Source organism: Mesocricetus auratus, unplaced genomic scaffold, assembly GCF_017639785.1.
Source record: "Mesocricetus auratus isolate SY011 unplaced genomic scaffold, BCM_Maur_2.0 Super-Scaffold_4256, whole genome shotgun sequence".
Lineage (NCBI taxonomy): Eukaryota > Metazoa > Chordata > Mammalia > Rodentia > Cricetidae > Mesocricetus > Mesocricetus auratus.
In genome coordinates this window covers 35,849,157-35,868,746 of record NW_024429182.1, presented here as the reverse complement: position 1 = coordinate 35,868,746, position 19,590 = coordinate 35,849,157, and the positions used below count along the sequence as shown (strand labels likewise).

Below are 19,590 nucleotides of genomic sequence, written 5' to 3'. Positions count from 1 at the left end.
AGTCTATTATAAGATATGCAGGGCAGCCTACCTTAGAGAGACGGTTATGTATCTGTACCACCTGACTTGAAAATCTGACTTCATCATCTTGAATAACATTTAATACCCCTGAGCCTTGGTTTCCTCTTCAGTAAAATAGCGATGATATCATCTACTCTCAAGGGTTTCTCTGAATATGAAGTAAGTTAATGCATGGTCATCACCTAGAAAGTGCCTAGACTATAATAGACACCCAAATAAGTTTGGGCACTCGTCACCAGGGTGCTGTCATTGTAGCCCCTCCCTCCCTCTCTGCTTCCCTTTCTTCATTCCCATCTTTAATCACAAACTAGTTCTCCAGTATTTATTTATTAACATCCAGTTTCTACCATCTACTTACTTTAGCAATCTGTGTCATTTGTATCTTTGTGCTGTAATGACCAATATGCCTGTGCTTTACTTTCACATGGAAATCCATAGACAGAGATCAAAAGTCATGGGAACCAACTCTAACTTCTCCTGTCCCTATTAATTCCATTCTTCTAAGACACCTGCTTTAAATTTTATGCTTTGGGTCTTAGTGATTATTTCAAACTTCTTGGTGGATACTTACATCCCTAATGCTTGATTCACATTGCAGACTCTCCCTTTCCCAGCCCTGCCCTTCTCCCTAAGTTTAACACACGGTTATTTTAATGCTTGTGTTCAGTAACCTTATGGTTTTAAGTCCAAGTCTCTCTGTGTTTCTGCTTATCTCTATAGTACAACTGTCTTCATATACAGACAGTGGGATTATTGATGTAAAAACTCACTTGATAAATAATGAGAATGCAGCAATTAAAGATGACAAGTAAACACATAGAAATATGGTAAACATGGTTAACTCCTAAGGAATGTGATTTAAAACCACAAATACCTCTCTGTTACCTGTTAAGATGACCACAGTGAACAAAACTCATCATAGCGAGTGTGGATGAAGAGTCAGAGCATCTGGGAATCCCCAGCACTGTCAGCAGGGATGCAGGTGCTATAGTATGCATCCAGCAGCTTTTCACCGTTACATCTTTCTCCCCTTTGAGCAGATGGGAACATTGTCACCACTGCCTTCTAATAGCTCACTTCCTATCAGCTGTGCTTTGACTTTGTTAAGTAAACCTGTGATACAGCCTGCAGTCAGAACCAAACTACACTCGGTCCACATTTGGACGAAGAAACAGCCCAGCTATGGACATGATGATACCACTATACTCATTGCCAGGCTGAGCCAACAATTCAGATTTTAGTGTCGTGTTACCAGAGCCAAGGCCAGGGCCTCAGACCCAAAGATTCCTATTCCAATGTGTTACTCTGAATGCAGAGAGCATGGTTAGTGGGTTGTGGGGTGTCCAACAAGTAGGATGTTCACATAAGATTCGTCTTTCAAACATGCTTATTTTATTCACACACACATTGCCTACGATGCCATGCTATGATAAAGGTGACGGTAATCTCAAGTCATTAGACATCTCACTAAGTGGAAATGGGTGGGCAGGAAACACAGGCTTCCTCTGGGGAATCCTGTCTGTGGAGAACACTTCAGGAACAGGCTCAACCAGTGTCCACCATAAGGTCCTTCAGCTGGCAGGCCAGGAGGATGGCCCTGCTGGAAATTCCAAAAGGCCCTTGAGAGTGGTGGCCTGTGGCCAGCTCTGACAGGTGGGCACGTGTGAACTCAACAACAGTGCCAGAAATTCGATAGTCACTGGAGCCAGAGTCACACAGTGGCCAGTCCTAAAGTCCTCTTGTCAAAGGTATCATGCAGAGGCCTGGGGTGTCGTGCCTTTCCAGCATGGCAGTGACAGTTTTTGTATCGGTCACCCAAAATGGCTTGTCTCATTTTGATCAGGCGTTAGCCATGGCAGTAAATCTAGTCCAATCTGACACATAGCACTGGGCTGTCGTATTTCTATGACTGGAATTTTCACTGGCACTTGAGGAGCCCAATTAAATTCAAACACCTTAAAAATTCCCCAGGTGCGTGACTTCTGAGAGCATCTCATAGTGAGCCTCAACAGTAGCACTCACTGGAGCATGGACCTTTGTGTGTGTGTGTGTGGCCTGGTGCTGGGCTCTCTGCAGTGTAGTAAGTTCCACCCACACAAGAAGTCCAGACTCATTTAGTACTGGTAGCATCACCTGCTAGTCTCAGCCCTAGCCAATCCATTACTGGCTGTCTGCCTTTTCTTTAACAAGTAAACATAAGTTTTACTTTCTTCTTAGCGCCTGCATCAAGGGTGTGTTTCAACTCAAAGCCTAGGCAGTCTTCAGTGAGATGCTTTCTTCCCATCCTTGGACTCCAGGGCTAAGAAAGCAGGAGTCTTTTTTACAAGGACCCTTATCCCAGATCTGCTTCCCCACCCTGGCTATAAAAATGATGTCCCGAGCATGACCTCTTTTTGTAATCCCTATAAAATATATTCTGTAATGTGTGTGATACTTTTGTTCTAAGAAACTCAAAGGCCATCACTCTATTTGGCTTCTCAAACAGATCATGCCTTTGATTGCACTCAAGAGCCAGTATTTAGATGTTCATTCTACAGATGAAAAGAAGAAAAAGGCAGGAATGAGGTCAAGCCACTTGACCAGAGGTCATCAAAGTGTCAGCATAAGGGCCGAATGAGTCAGGGTTGTGCTTCTCTGACCGCAGTGCTCACTGCACTCAAATTCAACTTGGGCAAATGTAAGCAAATGTCATCTCGAAGCACAGGAAGCTTGCTCTAACACACCAAGAGATAAACTCCTTTTGCAAGCAGGTGGAAAGAAGCTGTCAAAAGACATTCTCTTCCTTTTGAGTCTAAAGTACCAATAAAGGCAAGTCACAAGAAGTTTACATTGGCCTTTGTGAACCTTCTTAGTACTTCAATTTCTTTTCTTTTTTAAAGTAAGAAACAGAACAATAAGCTTGCAAACATTCTTGAAGTAGGCATTTTCAAATTAGTTCAAGGCATATCGACTGATACAAACCCTACAGAAGTTTAACTTCCTATTTTCCCTTTGTTCTTCTAAAGGAGGATCAAAATAATCAATAAAACACAGTAGCTGTGTCTAGGGTGTAGAAGGCGCAGAAGCCGTTAAGTTGGGTGGGAACAAAGAGCGGGCAGAGATGTGGTCCCTGACGTCAGGACTTGAGTCTGCTTGGAGAGATAAGCTGCAAGGCAATGACAAGCCTGCCTCAGGGGAGAGCTTCAGGAGTCACAAGAAGAAGAAGAATGCTAAAGAAAAAGTAGGCTCGAGGAATTGCTTCTGGGGAAGCAGATATTCAGATTAGTGGGGTCCCAGATGCCTTCTAGAACAACTGAGTATGAAAATTAGATGTCATTTCCTCAAACAGAGAAGAAAATAGGAGGCAATTCAGTAATAAAAAAAAGAGTCTGAGCGGATGTATGAGGCAATTAAATTGCAAATTAAGATCAGAGGACAGTAAGGTCTGTTACACACACCTTTTCAGGGAAGTTTCATTAATCCAAGCCTTTGACAATTCACAAGCATTCTAACTATCGTGGCTCCACCATATCTTTCCTTACCTCCACCCTCCTCCAAGACTCCACCTGGAGATCCTGCAGGTGTCTTAATTGCATCTGCTCCCTGGACTTGGATCAATGCCCACAACCTGTTACCTTACCACAGCCACTGTTTCCTACCACTCTTGTTATAGCCACACCCTGCCTACACCTCCCACCAGCCTCTTGAATATGCAAAGGGGCCTCTTGAATATGCAAAGTGGGACTCGTCATTACAAACTTCATGTCTGGGCCTCGACTCTACATACTTTTCTCAGTGAAGCATTTCTTTCCACTCTTCCAGGGGCTCAGCTAAAATCCAAAGAATCACTTCCTTGGAATCCTAGTGTTCCCTCAACATTCGTATCTTAGTAGGTCACCGCCTCCAAGTCTCAAATCTGCTCTCTTTCATTGTCCCAATACTTTTACTGAGGTCTTAGATCCTGCATTAGCCTCTCTGTCCCTGGCTTATTTCCTTTCAAATTCATTTCCCTACACTGCTCACGTGACTGATTGAAAATATGAGCTCATCACTTGTCCACAACTCTTATTGTTGCACCTCTATCTTCAGAGAGAAAGCTTTCAGCATGGCACAGCTAATATGTTCATGGAGGGTCCCCAACACACCATGTCCATCCATTCTCACACCCCTCATTATCCAAGTAAGCAACTATAAAACACCAAGATCTATGATTCTATATCTTTTGTATGTGGCATATAGCTGCTGTCTATGCTCTAATACTATACCTATGATGATGACAACAGTGACAAAAGATGACCAACAGTCATGTTAGACCAGACTGAGGATGGTTCTATGGAACAAACTAAAACGTTTTTATAAGTGAGGGACAACAAAATTAAAGCTCCAGGAGCAAGTATTAAAAATGAACAAAGAAAAATGGGTGGGGGGTTGAAGCTACTTGAGAAGCTATAAAATAGGGCAGTTAGAGGGGTCGGTATAGGGAAGAGGTGAGAACAGAGGCTGTCTTATTAAGGTTAGCAGCCCTGCAAGCCACGTATGAGCAGAAGAGAGGCGGCTGCAAGTTTCTAGATTTGCAAAGATGGTAAAACTCTGAGCTTGGAGAAGGAGGCAGGCTGGGGTTCTCAAACAGTTCTTACGCACGTGCATATTCCTCACTGTGATAAAACGCAGGGTCTCAAGAGATCAGTCTCCAAAGGAGATATGTGAAGTCATGAAGATGTGCCAAATACAGCAGCTCCCCACCATAAAGAGTTAGGAGATGGAAAAAAGACTAAAATTTGGCAGCACACAAGGCCACTTATTGGGACAAGGACTTGAAATGGTGTTCAGGCTAGAAGCCAGATGGTTCAATTTCAAAAGACAGGGTAAATTCGATTAGCAAAGTAAGTCACAGCTTATAAATGAGTGGGTTCAGTAAATACAAACTGTAGGCCAATCTTGGGCTAGACCAGTGGTTCTCAACCTATGGGTTGTGACCACTTTGGAGTCACATATCAGATACACTGCATATCAGATATTTACATTGCAATTCATAACAGTAGCACAATTATAGTTATGAAGTGGCAATGAAATAATTGTTACGGTTGGGGGTCACCACAACATGAGGAACCGTGATAAGAGGTCACAGCATTAGGAGTGTTGAGAACCACTGAGCTAGACACTATTTTAAGCACTGGTGATGCAAAACTCAAGAGTGAGAGAGTGAGAGCAAGGTGACATCTCAGTGAAGGATGCAGACTGATGAAGAAACAAAGGCAGAGGCAATGTGAGGAGTGCCCATCAACTCTGAAGCGGCTCCACCCATGCGGAGGGAGGGTGCCTAACGCTAAGTTCCAAACTGCTTCAAGAAGTTCTGCCGTGTGTGGAAATGACTATTCCTCACACACAGTTTGCACAAAAGGAAATGATGCATCGTGTTTATGTTACCAACTACTGTGTAGGAGACAGTTTCTAAGACATTGCTTAACCAATGATGAAACCCAACTGTACCCGTACCTTACAAGCTGAATTTCCAATTTGCTTTCTATAAACAAACCTAAACGAAAGTCCTGTTTCTCTTGGCACCAGAGGCAGAGCCACCACTTACTCCGTTTCCCTTTTCCCTCACCACTCTGTGTAAACCATACATCTTGGGGGAAAACAATAAGTGGGCATTGTTTCAAAATAACTCATCAAAGCAATGCCTTTCTTGCTTCTTTTCAAAGATGAATTCTTAGAAAAATCCGCTTACAACCTCTTAAAGTTAATTTTTCATTATTCATTGTCCTTGCTTTGCTGGAAGTTTGCTGATAGGAGACAGGAAATTTGGGAGACTTCTCTGGGCACTTTCTCCAAGGAAAAGAGAAAGATGACTAGTCATCTGTAATTCTAAGGACATAAAAACTAAAAATGTCATCAGAATGCCCATCCTTTCTACCGCTACAATTAAGTGAAATAAAAACATCCATGAAGCCTTGTTTTGGATCAAATAAAGTAGCAAGCATGTGATCAATATTTAATAGAAAATAAAAAGGAAATGATGCCCGCCTCAGCTTTAAATGGCAGCATTTCAGAAAACGTACTTGTTACCGGCCTTTCACTAAATGAAAAGCAAAGGCTCTAGCGGAGACCTCTTGAGGTCCTCTCTCTAAAGCCCCTTATGGGTCATTCCCCCTCTCTCTCTTAAGGAAAAAGTACTTTCAGTGACTGGAGAGATGGCTCAGTAGTTAGCAGTACTTGTTCCTCTTCCAAAGGACCTGAGTTCAGTTCCTAGCAACCACATCAGGTAGCTCATAACTAACTATCTGTGACTCCAGCTCCAGGGAACCTGATGCCCTTTTCTGACCTTGGTGGGTACCCCCAAGTCCTCGAATGTACACACACATACGCATGCACACATGCACATGCACACCCCCCCCAACACACACAAATTTCAAAGTACAATGAGTCTTACGGAAAGTCACATTTTAGATAACATGAGTGTTAGATAGTCCCTAGGTCACAACGTAGTCTCAACAGCCTAGCAAACAATGAATAAGGCTGTTGCAGGTTAGATCAGAAATGTCCCCCCAAAGGATTGTATGTATTATCTGTTGCTGAATGCACTGTTTGGAATGAGGCAGAGCCTTTGGCATGGGGCTGGACAACATAGGCATCCAGTTTGGGTTTAGCTTTCTATGTTTCTTGGGTGGACCACATGGGGCACTGCCACTGCAAGTTTCCTTTGTCACAGACCCGCTTCATCCACTATGACTTCCCTGCCATGCTGGACTTCATTTCCTGAACCATGAGCCAAAACAAATCTTCTTTGAGTTGTTTCTGTCAGGTATCCTGTTACAATGACAAGAAAAGCTAACTGTCTCTTAGGCTTACTTTTAAAGGCATGCAGGTAGCGCCTCCTTAAAATAAATGAATGAAATCAGAGAGAAGTTTCAGAAATAACAAAACGGGACTAACGAGTGGGAGCCACAGCTCGGGACAGATTCCCCCACCAAAGCGTCACTCTGCTCTGCACAGACTTACAAAGACGTGAAAAGAGATGTGACAACTCTGTGGAGGTTTTCCACTTGAAAATGGCCGTAACCAACACTGTACTTTAAGGGGCAGACAGGCTCTCTGCAAATAGCAAATGTATTCTAGAAGTAAAGCCGCCTGTCCAGAGGGGCTGAGCAACCACGGGGATCCCTCTTCATTTTGTCCTCATGTGGCCAGTTAGAATGGGAAGTTGATACATCAATGAAGTTCAGATGGAGAAAAAAAAAAAACACTCCCAAAGTGTCCTTTTAAGTAAGGACTTTTTTGGTGTTTTTTTTTCTTTTCTTTTTCTTTTTGTCCTTTTAAAAAAACAGTATTTAGGTTCCTGCTAAAAAAAATAGCATAGTATAAACTTGAGGGTAAACATTATGTGAAAAAAATACAGACATGCTCAATTTAAAGATATGGTTCATTACTGAAACTTATGAACCCTTTGTGACAAGGTGGCTTTATAACCCACTCTTCTCAAGGTCCAAATTCCAACAGGTGTCTACTCTCCATGACTCACCTTGCCTTCCTGGCAGAAATAAAAACTTTATGGTGAGAGCCTTCACATGGTCATTAACCCCCACATCTTCTAGAAGGCACATACATGCAGAGTCCTAGATATGACGCACAGTCCACAGACAGCATGAGAGGGGACAAGAGCTCAGACTTTCTACACCACAGAGCCCTATAATGGAAAAAATGCCAATCTAATGTATCGTGGTCAGTATTTATTAGAAGTTACAGGTAGGAGGAAACATTCCAGAAAATAGCAAAGTATATTTTATATACTGTGGAAGTGCTGTTTCACGAAACCATTGTTTTGATTATAAGTATTATTTATATAGCTGTGTATATCCTAGAGTTCATCATAGGCTGTGATTCTTTAAGGGCATTGACTGCCATAACAGACTGAAATCCTCCAAAGTTATGTTGAAACCAAATCGCTCTCATCTTAAAGGGAGTAAGAGACAGTTTATTTTGGGACCATTTTGAGTGACCATGGCCCAGGAACATAGAAATTAGGTTACTCTAAATTTCAGGTTCCAACATGGAAGCAGTTTCATAGAGATTCATAGTTTTATAGGACAAAAAAGGTCATAAATCAAGGCAAGTTTAAAATACATTGGTGGGCACACCAGCAAGGTAGGTACATCGAGATGGGGGAAGCTTTTCTGTGGGGCTAAAATGGTACCTGATGCCATTCTTAGCTCTTGGATTGGGTTTTTATTTATTATTTATTATCATGAGGTATCAGTTCAGATACAGAGTGGGGCAAGAAATCAAGGCTAACACTAGCACAGTATAAATTAATTTGCCTCTGAAGCTACAAAATTCCAATCTCTCCACAGTTCTGAAATTCCAGTAGGTCCATCAGTCTCTGCAGACACAGGCTCCTTCCAGGGGGATTTTGTTCATAGTCAGACACAGCTTCATTTCAGGAATTTTTGCTCATAGTAGTTAAGAGTACATACTGCTCTTCCAGAGGACTCAAGTTCCATTCCTAGTACCCGCATCAAGAAATTCACAATGGCCTATGGGTCTAGCTCCAGGGGATCTAAAGTTTCTAGTCTCTGTGAGCAATCCACCCATGTCCACATACCCACAATAGACATATATATGTGTGAATGTATGTGTACATATATATTTACTTTAAATGACATATAAGCATAAAAGTAAAAGTATAAATTTTATATAGAGAGAGATTTAAAGGTAAAAATAGATCTTAAAAAAAAGCAGTCTTCAGAAGGCTCTCCACCTCTCTTCCTGCCAAATGAGAGCATAATGTAAGGTCAGCTCTCTTCAGCCTCAGCCCAGAAACCAACCATGCCAGCATTCTGATCTTGGACTTTAAGTGCCCAGAACTATCAAGAATAAATTCTGTTGTGTATCAGTCATCTGTCAGTGGTACTTTGAATCAGCAGACAGAACTAAGTTAGGTGGCTATCTCTTCATTGACTTTCACAGGGTCTCACTAACTTATCCTGGCTGTCTGTGAATTTATTCTGTAGTTCGGTTGACTTTGGAGTTGTGATTCCTCTGCCTTAGCAATCCAATAGCTGGGACTGCAGGTCTGCACCAACAGGTGAGGCAAGTCAGGACATCTTATCAGCTCTCTAAGAGTCTATAATCCTGTGCTTTATTCCAACCTGGAAAACACCTAGGCCATCAAGATGAATGCTTTAGCATCTAATGCCTTCTTCAATGGCTGCTTGCTTCTATGGATGTGGGCAATATTGACCTTTTCCTCTTTGATTAAATATTATATTTTGTCATGGGAACATATAGGCAAGACTTTCAAAGTCATGTTATAGAGTGTGGAATCCTCTTTGACTATAAGCCACTTGACGCCCATTTAGTGTGCAGAGTTATTAGTAACTGGCTGTATGTAACATGAATTCTAATTCTTCTTAATAATAAAAACTCAGAGGCAGATATCAGGGTTGAAGCTGAAGATCAGAGAAAAAAAGCAGCCAGCCACTAGAGAGTTCTCACCTCTACCAAAGCTCAGACCAAAGGGGCGATGGTCCTTAGACTGCATCTCCAGACTGCATTTGTCTCCACCAAACCTCAGACTGCACTGAGCTCCTGTCTCCTGCTTGCCTTATATTCCTCCCTAGTGCTGGTATTAAAGGTATCACCTTTGGGTGAGCTGTTTCTCTTTAGACTGAATCAATTCTGTGTAGCTAACTCATACATATGGTTCAAAGTTCAGAGTTTTTAAAAGGGTCTATAATAAAAAAGCCTTCCCTTTGTCCCTGCTCCCAGGGAGCCAGTATGTCATCCCAGGAGCATCATCCTAGAAATATGACTTGTGGGCAACCTTTCTTGGGGGTAATTACTGCAGGGACCATTACAGAAAAGCAACAAAACAACAGCTATGCCATCCAGCAGCAGAAGGGTGGAGAAAGTCCACGGGCAGCAATGACAATGTACAGTGGCATACATGGCAGCTATGCATATCCTCTCTTTCCTGGGAGTTTGCAAAAGTTTGGGTTTTTTTTTAAGAGATGAAAGCAATGCTACTCGTTCGATGCATTTAGCGAACATTTTATATATGCTGGCACTATGCTGCTAAGAACACCATGGGGGAAATAAGCTCCTGAAGTGTGGTCTACCCTTCTGTTGCTGAGGGCTTCTTGGGAGCACTGAGTTCAGTAATCACAGCACTGAACCCTTCCCAGAGAACAGGTGGGAAGGTGGGGACAGCCTCCTTCCAAAGCAGCCTTAGGACTACCCCAACACATAGTCACTCAATGCAAGGCACACTCCAGACAGCACACAGGGCCATAGGGAAGGGAGGAAACCAGCTGGTGTCCAGCAGGACTAGAGACCAAACAGTACAGAATAGACTGCTTAGCCTAAGACTGGAGTGACAATCAGAACTGGGACTTCATAGAGCCCTTCAGCCAAGTCAGCAATCAAAAATTCTTTACAGACTAGAGGCCAATAATGCTACATTTTGACAACAACAATGAAAAACAAAACTGGCTGCTTTTAACCCATCCCCTGATTATTTGACCTAGTCTGAATTCAAATGGGATGGATTAAGTTGTTTAACGGAGGGAATTTCAAGATGGAATAACACTGAGGCAGTGGTACGGCTACCAGCCACTATATTTACTGAAGCATATAGTGAGAACTCAAATCACCAAGACTAGTACGGAAAAGAGTGAATGGATTTAAAGTTGTGGAACAGGAGAGCATGGACCAGTGGTTCTCAACCTTCCTAATGTGGTGATCCTTTAAGACACTTCCTCATGTTGTGGTGAAAAATAAAATTATTTTCATTGTTACTTCATAGCTGTAATTTTGCTACTGTTATGAATCGTAATGTAAACATTTGTGTTTTCTGATGATCTTAGGCTACCTCTGTGAAAGGGTCAATCGATCCCCAAAGGGGTCACAACCCACAGGTTGCGAACCGCTGGTAAAGGCAAAGCAACTACTTTCCTTAAATTAAGGGAGACTTCCCACTTCGTACGGGCAAGAAAGAAACTGCCTTGAATGCAAGATTGTCTTCTTTCCATTGAAGGTTCCAGATTCTAAAAGAAAAAAAATCAATCAATTCAGTCAAGAGGAGGAAGACTGAACCTCATGAAAATGCCACGAAGGGGATATTGTCTGCTTGGAAATAATCACCTGGGGAAGTGTTTTCCCAGGTTTGGCTACCAAGGTACCCAGAAACCACTACAGCTGTGATAAACGAGGCCACACGGCATCACCACCTGGCAGCAGAACTTGGCAGCACTGTCCATATGGTCATGGATTTATGGACATGAAATATGTAGAGTTATAGAGTCGCAGAAGTTTGCACCGAAGTTTGAGAAGGCGACTGAGGCCAGGTAAAGTGTGGCATGTTGGGTTTCTCCTAAGGGGGCCCTGAGAGGATACTGTGTGAAGCTGTGAAGATAAAGTTGAGTGGAGATCCCAGAATGTCGGATGTGTCAGGACCATGATGTTCACCAGGGAAAGCTGTAGGCACAGTGTGGAGCTGGCTTCAGGGGGCAGAGCTGGAGGAGTGTAGAGTGACTGAAGGCTGTTGGAACACTAGGCCTATCATGAGCTCCAGACGCTGGACACAGAGCTAAAGGATCTGGCATTTGTCCTGCTTGTTTGCAGTTTCACTTGGTCTGACCATTCCCAACTATGCTCCCATTCACCACTCTACCAAATGAGATTATTTATTTAGTGCCATTGTATTTTGGATATAAGCAACATGTCATTTTATAAGGGCACACAGTTAAGAGGCTGTTTTGAGTATTGGAGGAGACTTTGGTCTTTTGAGCAGTGTCGAAACATAAGACTCTGAGAAGCTCTGAGTTGAAATGAATACATTTTGCAGTATGGGTTGGCCAGGAGCCTATGGAGTCAGAGATGGAATGTCACTATCTGAAGTGATGTGTATCAGTGACAAGGCTCACTTCATTTTCAATTTGACTGGTTTAGAATCACCTTAGAGGCAAGCCGGGCGTTGGTGGCGCACGCCTTTAATCCCAGCACTTGGGAGGCAGAGACAGGCGGATCACTGTGAGTTCGAGACCAGCCTGGTCTACCGAGTGAGTTCCAGGACAGGCTCCAAAACAATACAGAGAAACCCTGTCTCGAAAAACCAAAAAAAAAAAAAAAAGAATCACCTTAGAGGCAACACACCTCAGGATATTTTTGAGGCTGTTTCCAAAGACCATTAACTAAAAAGGAAGACCCTGGATGTGGGTAACATCAACTGATAGTGTCTGGGTCCCAGCCAGAATCAAAAGGGGAGAAAGAAAGTATGCAAAAGCAAGCTGAGCGGCAGCGTTTGTCTCTCTCAGCAGTATCCATGTCTCTCTGCCTGCTTCCTGGCTGTGGATGCACTGTGACAGCTGCCCCATGCTCCCATCACCATGCCTTCTCATGGTGATGGACTGTACCTTCAAACTGTACCCAATCCGCCTTCTTTAAGTTGCTTTTGTAAGTTATTTTGTCTCGACAATAAGAAAAGTAATAAACACCCCTTCTATCACATGCACACGCACAAGCACACAGATACACACACACACACACACACACACACACACACACACACACACACACAGAGCTCACGTAGACTTGAAGGAGCTTCCTGCCAGCTATTTCAACTGGTTTACATTATGTACGATCTAGGATTTCGGCCCATGGGATGGTGTCATCACATTCAACTTGGGGGCTCATCATTAGCCCAGTGCAGTAGGCACTGCTAACTTTAAGCAAGCCTCAGAAGTAACAGTATAAGCCCCAGTGATGTAATGCCAGTGGTGTCCCTTCTGCTCTCATGGGGTAATGAGACTTGCTCATTCATTTAAACATTTACTGAACACTTACTATGAAACAGCCACTAGATTAACAGTGCTAGAGAACCACGCTGTGTATATATCCCAGGAATGTATAATCCTGGGTCAAGTGGTTTGTAATGGAAAAGCAGGTGAAGCAGGTATGTGAATACCATTGTGACAAGTGAACAACACATATAAGACAGGTCTTTAAGGCTAGATGATCTTCAAGCCCACTCTCATCTCAGAGCCCTGGCCCAAATTCACTATTATGCCATCTAGTACTTACCAAGTATTCCAAATATATAAGTGTTTCTGTGGAGTAATACGTATGTATGTATGTATGCATGCATAATGTATATAATGCATAATGTACATGTGTATTTATCAGAGAGTTTAAAATAAAAATCAATTGTATGTGCATGTTCGTGTGTGGGGTGCATATGTGTGCATGCATATGACAGTCAGAGGTCAACTTCGGGTGTTGTTCTCAGGAGCTATCTGGTTGGTATTCCTAAAATGGCTCTGAAATAATTAAGAAACATTCTGAGATTTTAAACATAAATTTTGAGGTGATTGACACATTTTAAAATTTCTCACCATCGCCAGCACGGTGGTGGCGCATGCCTTTAATCCCAGCACTCAGGAGGCAGAGGCAGGTGGATCTCTGTGAGTTCGAGAACAGCCTGATCTACAAAAGCTAGTTCCAGGACAGCCTCCAAAGCCACAGAAAAACCCTGTCTTGAAAAACCAAAAAAAAAAAAATTCTCACCATCTGTCATAGCCCTGAAAATAAATTCCAAGAACATAAACATAAACAAAACAGGATGTCTAACCTTTTTCACTGACAAATATTTGCCTAGCACCTGCGACATACTTCATATTCCCTCAAAGAGGTCACATGATGGTCGGCACAGTTTTAACCACAAAGAAAAAAGGTATGAATTAAACATGAGAAACCCATCACATTGCTGGGTGTTGGTGGTGCACAACTTTAATCCCAGCACTTGGGAGGCAAAAGGAGGCAGATCTCTGAGTTCAAGGCCAGCTTGGTCTACATAGTGAGTTCCAAGACAGCTAGGGCTACACAAAGAAACCCTGTCTCAAAAGGAAAGAAAGAAAGAGAGGGAGAGGGACAGAGGGAGGGAGGGAGGGAGGGAGGGAAGGAGGGAGGGAGGGAGGGAGGGAGGAGGGGAGGGAGGAAAAGAAAAGAAACCCATCATGCAACATGTTCGACCCATTGTATTTCTTGTGCTAGTCTACTTGTGAAGCAAAGAAACACATTTCTATATATTTCTGTGACTAGCTATGTCTTTACCCTGCTCTTCAAACTCATCAGTCAGCATTACTGGATGTAGTTTAAATACCCCCTTTTTTCTTTACCAAATAGATGAACTTTCGGCAGTTCTGTCTCCAAACCTTGGTTTCACCCCAAGGTAATTATATCTCCCAGGCTCCCAGCACTGGCAATTAGAATCCTCACCTGAGGCTCCAGGGAAAGCCCGCAAACCCATTTCTAGGGCGGGAACAATGATAGACAAGCAGTGCTTTCAATTTCATTGCAAATTCACAGTTGATTTTCTAAAATACATTAGAGACTGGAGTCTAAAGGACTTCCAGGTGGCCCATTGTGAAAACTCTCCAAGCACACTTTCTCGTTGTCTGCTCGGTCCCATAAACTGTAGGGCACCGAGTGCCAGGAAGGGTACACACTTCACCCTTCACGTGGCTGTCATCATGCCAGCGTCTGTGCTCCACATCATCCCAAGGGTAGCCTAGCCCGACATTTACCTTTGTACACTCTGACGAAGCCATGCACAAGATGATAATGCTGAGAACAAATTGCACAAAACTGAGGTTGGCCTATTTGTTTGTTTTGAGTAGGATATGGTTGAAAAAAAAAAGAACTTATCAATGTCAGCAGCTATTTTAAAAAATAAGCTTGAGGTTGATTTGAAGAAAACAAAAACAAAATAAAAAACACAGAAAAATGAGTAAGACAAAGTGATGTTAGGTCTCCTGCCCCTGGCTTTTAGCAGAAACACCTCCAGTTTCAAAGATAAGACCACAAGTGAAGGCTACATAATGTACTGGGCAGCTCCTCAAAACTTAAAAAGGACTCCTCCAACTCCAGTCAGTGCATTCCATACAAAAGGAAATGGTTTTTTTGTAACAAATAACACATTTAGGACTTGATGTTTTTCAGAGAACAATAAGGAAGGCTGTAGCCACACACACACACACACACACACACACACACACACACACACACACACACAATTATGTTTCTGCTTTGAATTACAATTTAAAAGGAGTACAAGCAAATGCAAATTAAATGTATGCATATTTATGATTTTACTGGCTGGGTGACAGGGCCACCTTTAGTGTTTGCCTTTATTTACCAGAACAAAACCACCCTGCATTTGTTTCTATTCAAACAAATCCCTTTCTTCAAGACCTCAATGGAACAAAGTATTAATTAGGAGTCTGCTGATGTATCTTAGTCATGAGAATAATAGCATATGGATGAGCATGGACATTTTTCTCTATAATGGCATTTATTTAGACAATAATATTTAAAAACATAAATGGGAAATCACTTAAAAATATACCTGCCCCTTAAGTTACTGGCAAACAGATGTTTTCAGCAAATCTCTATGGTTCCTTAAAGTCAAAACTGCACCCTCACTGTAAATCCTGGCACAACTTGGAAAGTAAACCTCAGTGACAATGCTACGGTAGCTCTGGACTCGGTCCAGCACCCATGTGACCATGAGGCGGTCAGTTTACGTCCTAACTCTTCAGCATTCATACCTGTAAATGGTCCATCTCTAAACAAGTTAATGTTCCAGTTCTTTATCAAAAGGAAATGTATCCCGAGCCCTAATAAACAGCAAGGTCTATTAGCAGCATTTTAGACCCACTGTGCTCGCTGTCCCACTCTTCCATACATAAAACAAAACAAAACACTTTCCTGTTTGTAGGAAGAAATGGAAAGAGAAGAAAACTCTTAAAGGGAACAGAAACTAGGTTGGTTTCACTAATTAGGTTCCTCCTCCAAAACCACTGAGCCAGTGTTAGTAGTCACCGAAATGTACCTCAGCCCCCTTGAGTAAACCGCAGAGGTTGGTTTCTTCATCTCTAGACAAGCCCTTTCATAAAATGACACAAGTCAGTTTCAGGAGATGGCTCCTTAAGCCAGCTATTCAATCGTTAGAAGGGCATGAAAAAGACCATGACATAGATGGCATGAGGGAAAAAAAAACTGTTTCATGAAATGAATTCAGGAAACAACATGGGTGATTAACAATGGGCTTCTTAGAAGGCACAACTCACCTGTCCAAGGAAAAATTATCTTCCGTGATGAGAATTTACATGTAAGGTGGTGTCTATTTTATAACATGTTTTCCTTATGAATGATTTCATTCATCTCCATTAATTTAACAGCCATGGGGGGCAGTATTTACTACATGCAAACCACAAAACTTAAAAAAAAACACAGAAGGTAGTGGCACATGCCTTTAATTTCAGCATTTGGGAGGTAGAGGCAGAGGAAGACAGATCTCTGTGTTCAAAGCCAGCCTGGTCTACATAGTGAGTTCCCACACAGTCAGGGTACACAGAGAAACCCTGTCTCAAAACAAAACAAAACAAAAAACAAATTAATTAATTAAATGAATAAATAAATAAATGTGTGCATATGCTGTTGGAATATTAAGCCAACTTGTACCTGAGAGAACTTCACGCTGAATACTTTAAAGACAAATAGGAAGCACTAAACGGCACGGGTGGTAAATTCAAACACACTTCTAATTTTCTTTCCCTCCATAAAATGGTCCACAGTCAAAGTCAGGAAAAGTAAACTGAAGCTGGAATCAATGACTAACTAAACCCTTGGCTGATACGGGGTAGACATTTCTCTTCTCCTAAACTTTAGAAGAAAAGGACCTGAAGGAAGTAATACCACATTGCTAGACACCACAGAATGCTAGAGCTGACAACAGACACAGAATTCCATGGGCACTTTTTGGTTTGTATGAGAAAGATTTTAGGCTTGGAGATGCTATGCTACGGCACAAAAGCTGTGTTGGAGTGACAGCCTAGGTCACCAACCAGCATGCTGAACAGCAGCGTGACCTCATCCTGATCAGAAGTGGGACAGCCCCAGAAAACACAAAGCACCAAGCTGCCAGGAGATTAGATGAACTCTCCTCTCAGAATCTCCCCTCAGAGGAGAAGCAACGTACAACCTCCATGGTTGTCCACGCCTGAGTTTCCTCATATCTGCAGAATGTGAGCGGTAAGTCACAATGAGACTGTACTGACCACCATGAAGGCAAGACAAGTCTGCTCATTAAAGAAAACAAAACAACAGCAACAACAAAAGCCACAGACTTCAAGTACAGTGTCGGCTCTGAGTTAGCAACAGTAAACCTGTCTGATTCTGACAACCACGCGTCACCCCAGAATCCCCCCATGCCTCCTGTAAATGTGCAATCATCATCTTTATCTCATCTCCCTCAGAAACGGTTGAAATACAACGAGAATACTGAAAAGTATTTAAAAACTGCAAAATGCAGATGCAAATATTAGGTGGCATTCTTCAGTCCTTCCAGTTTTCTTAGTAACGCAGCTGTACCTGTAAGAGCCACACAACTTCCCTTCCCAAGATGGACATCATACACCAAGAGTGGACTGACTGCGTTTCCTCTCCGACCTCAGGGGTCTCCACCTTTGCATTTCCTTCAGCTCAGCGATCAGACACGACACTTAAGGCTCAGTCTTGAACTTGGTTGGGCAGGGCCCCCCTTCCCCCGGGGGTTCCTTTCAGCCGTAGCCCTCTGACTAAAGTTCCCAAGAACCCCCTTTATTTCATCACACTGGAGTCGAAGGAAAACCAATCCTTGGACTTTGATCTACTCCAACAACTGCAAAAACACTGCAGCCTTTCCACAGAACAAGAGTGAAGTCTTCCGGAAGAGGGACAAAGGGGGCCCTCCAAGCCGAAGTTCAAGAGAATGGAGTCGGACCACTTCTTAGGTCAGGTTAACAAACTCACAGTTCTTATGGGTCGTTCATTTTACAGCGGGGACTTCTACCGAGCTGAGAATGTCATCTAGGGGCTGTGTCAGGGGGTGTTACTTGGGGGGTCAAAGTGCATTTACTTTAAATAGCATCACAGTAACTAGCAGATCCTTGTTCGAAGCCCTGATTTCAGCAAGCACGACAAAAAAATTCACTAACCTACCCAAACAACTTCTCTGAAACAGGCTTCTACCCAAGCATGCTGGGCACGGCAGACAGCCGGCTTGGGGGGTGGGGGTAAGAAATGAGAACATGCTCATCTGCATAGATGAGAGATAAGCAGATATTTGTTGTCTTCAGTTCTGACGACTCGACTCCTGGCACCAGAGAGACCAATCCAACTCCAGCACTCTCCCACCCCATTGCCCCATACTCCCAGCCTGCCGCCCCAGATGTTGAAGCTTAATGTTGCCTGGACCAGTGGAGGGAGAGGACCCGTAAAAGTCAGTGACTGTTTTTAGGCTGGAACTGTACCTCAACCTATTCCATCCAGCACCAGAGCCAGAAACCACCAGAACACCGACTCACGCAAGCCCCTCTGGACATCCCTGGGGCGCCTACCAAGTTCCTCGCTGTTTAGCAGCAAGAGAGAATGACAGGAATACCTCCCCCACTGCAACCAAACTCAGCAGATTCCCCTGAAACCAAGGAGGGGTCTCCAGCTTAAGTGAGCCTGAGTGATCAGCCGGTGTCACTGCCACTCCAGGGATCGGGGTGGGGAGCCGGTGGGTGCCCCTGAGAAACGAAGGTCCAGGTTCGGTGACCACGGGCGCCCCCTCCACGTCACCCCCAGCACAACTCAGACAAAGTGGCAGGGTGGAGAGCAAGCAGGTCAGGTCTCAGCAGAGACACAGAGCCTCAGGCGCGGCGGCTAGAAAGGGTGTAGGCAGGGTTGCCGGGGACGCGCAGGAAACTTACCTCCCCCGGCCGGCGTGCTGGAACCTCAGCGGCCAAGACCAGTTGCGCCACGGCGGGCAAGTTGTCAGGATGCCGCGGGTTCCCCGGTGGCTGCGGCGGGCAGCAGGCGGGGCGGAGCCGGGACAGAACCGGAGGCGGGCAGGTGCCGGGCCCTGCCGCGGGGCCACACTCGGCTCGGACACGCGGTGACGGGGACGCGCGGCTGCGAGTGTGCAATGCGCGCGCGCCGCGGCCGGTGTGCGTGTCCCCGCGTTCCCCTTCCTTCCCGCCGCTCCTCTCTCCGGCAGACTGGCAAGCGGACCACAAGGACTCGGCAGCCGCAGGCGTCACGGCTAGGCAAGATCGGGGGTGGAGGTAGAGGAGTGGCAGCCACCACCGTCCTCGGGTCCCCGCACGGCGCGCCGGAGTCCGAGCGAGGCTGGCGGCGAGCAGACTGCGCGGCGGCCGCGACTCCGGGAGGCTGCAGGCCCCGCCCGCCAGCCGCCCAGGCTCTTCCCCTTTTCTCTCCACCCCCTGCTCCATCCCGCACGCCCTGCAGGGAAGCCAGACCGGTTTGCAGCAGCCACACGGCCGGAGGTCCGACCAAGCACCCGAGTCGGTGCGTGGGGACTGTGCACCCTTGGTCGCTGCCTGCAACCTGGACCTGGGGCAGAGGTGAAGCGTCTCCCTGGAATTAGCAGGATCCTCCGAAACTCCAGGGCTTCTAGGCGCTTCTCGAAGTTTTGAAGCCTCACTTGCGGACCTCTGTGCTGGGGTAGAACGTGCCACTGAACCAGGCTATGCCTGACTTGACTCC

General features: G+C 44.3%; 1 protein-coding gene across 2 annotated transcripts in view; it reads right to left on the bottom strand.

The window, feature by feature from the left end:
• The window catches only part of Pip5k1b (phosphatidylinositol-4-phosphate 5-kinase type 1 beta), a 265,421-nt gene extending 246,505 nt beyond the window's left edge, over positions 1-18,916 (bottom strand). For both annotated transcript variants that reach the window (XM_040746216.1, XM_040746229.1), the window contains exon 1: positions 18,795-18,916. The gene's annotated coding sequence lies outside the window, so the exon portion shown is untranslated. The remainder of the gene's footprint in view (positions 1-18,794) is intronic.
• Positions 18,917-19,590: the final 674 nt, after the last annotated feature.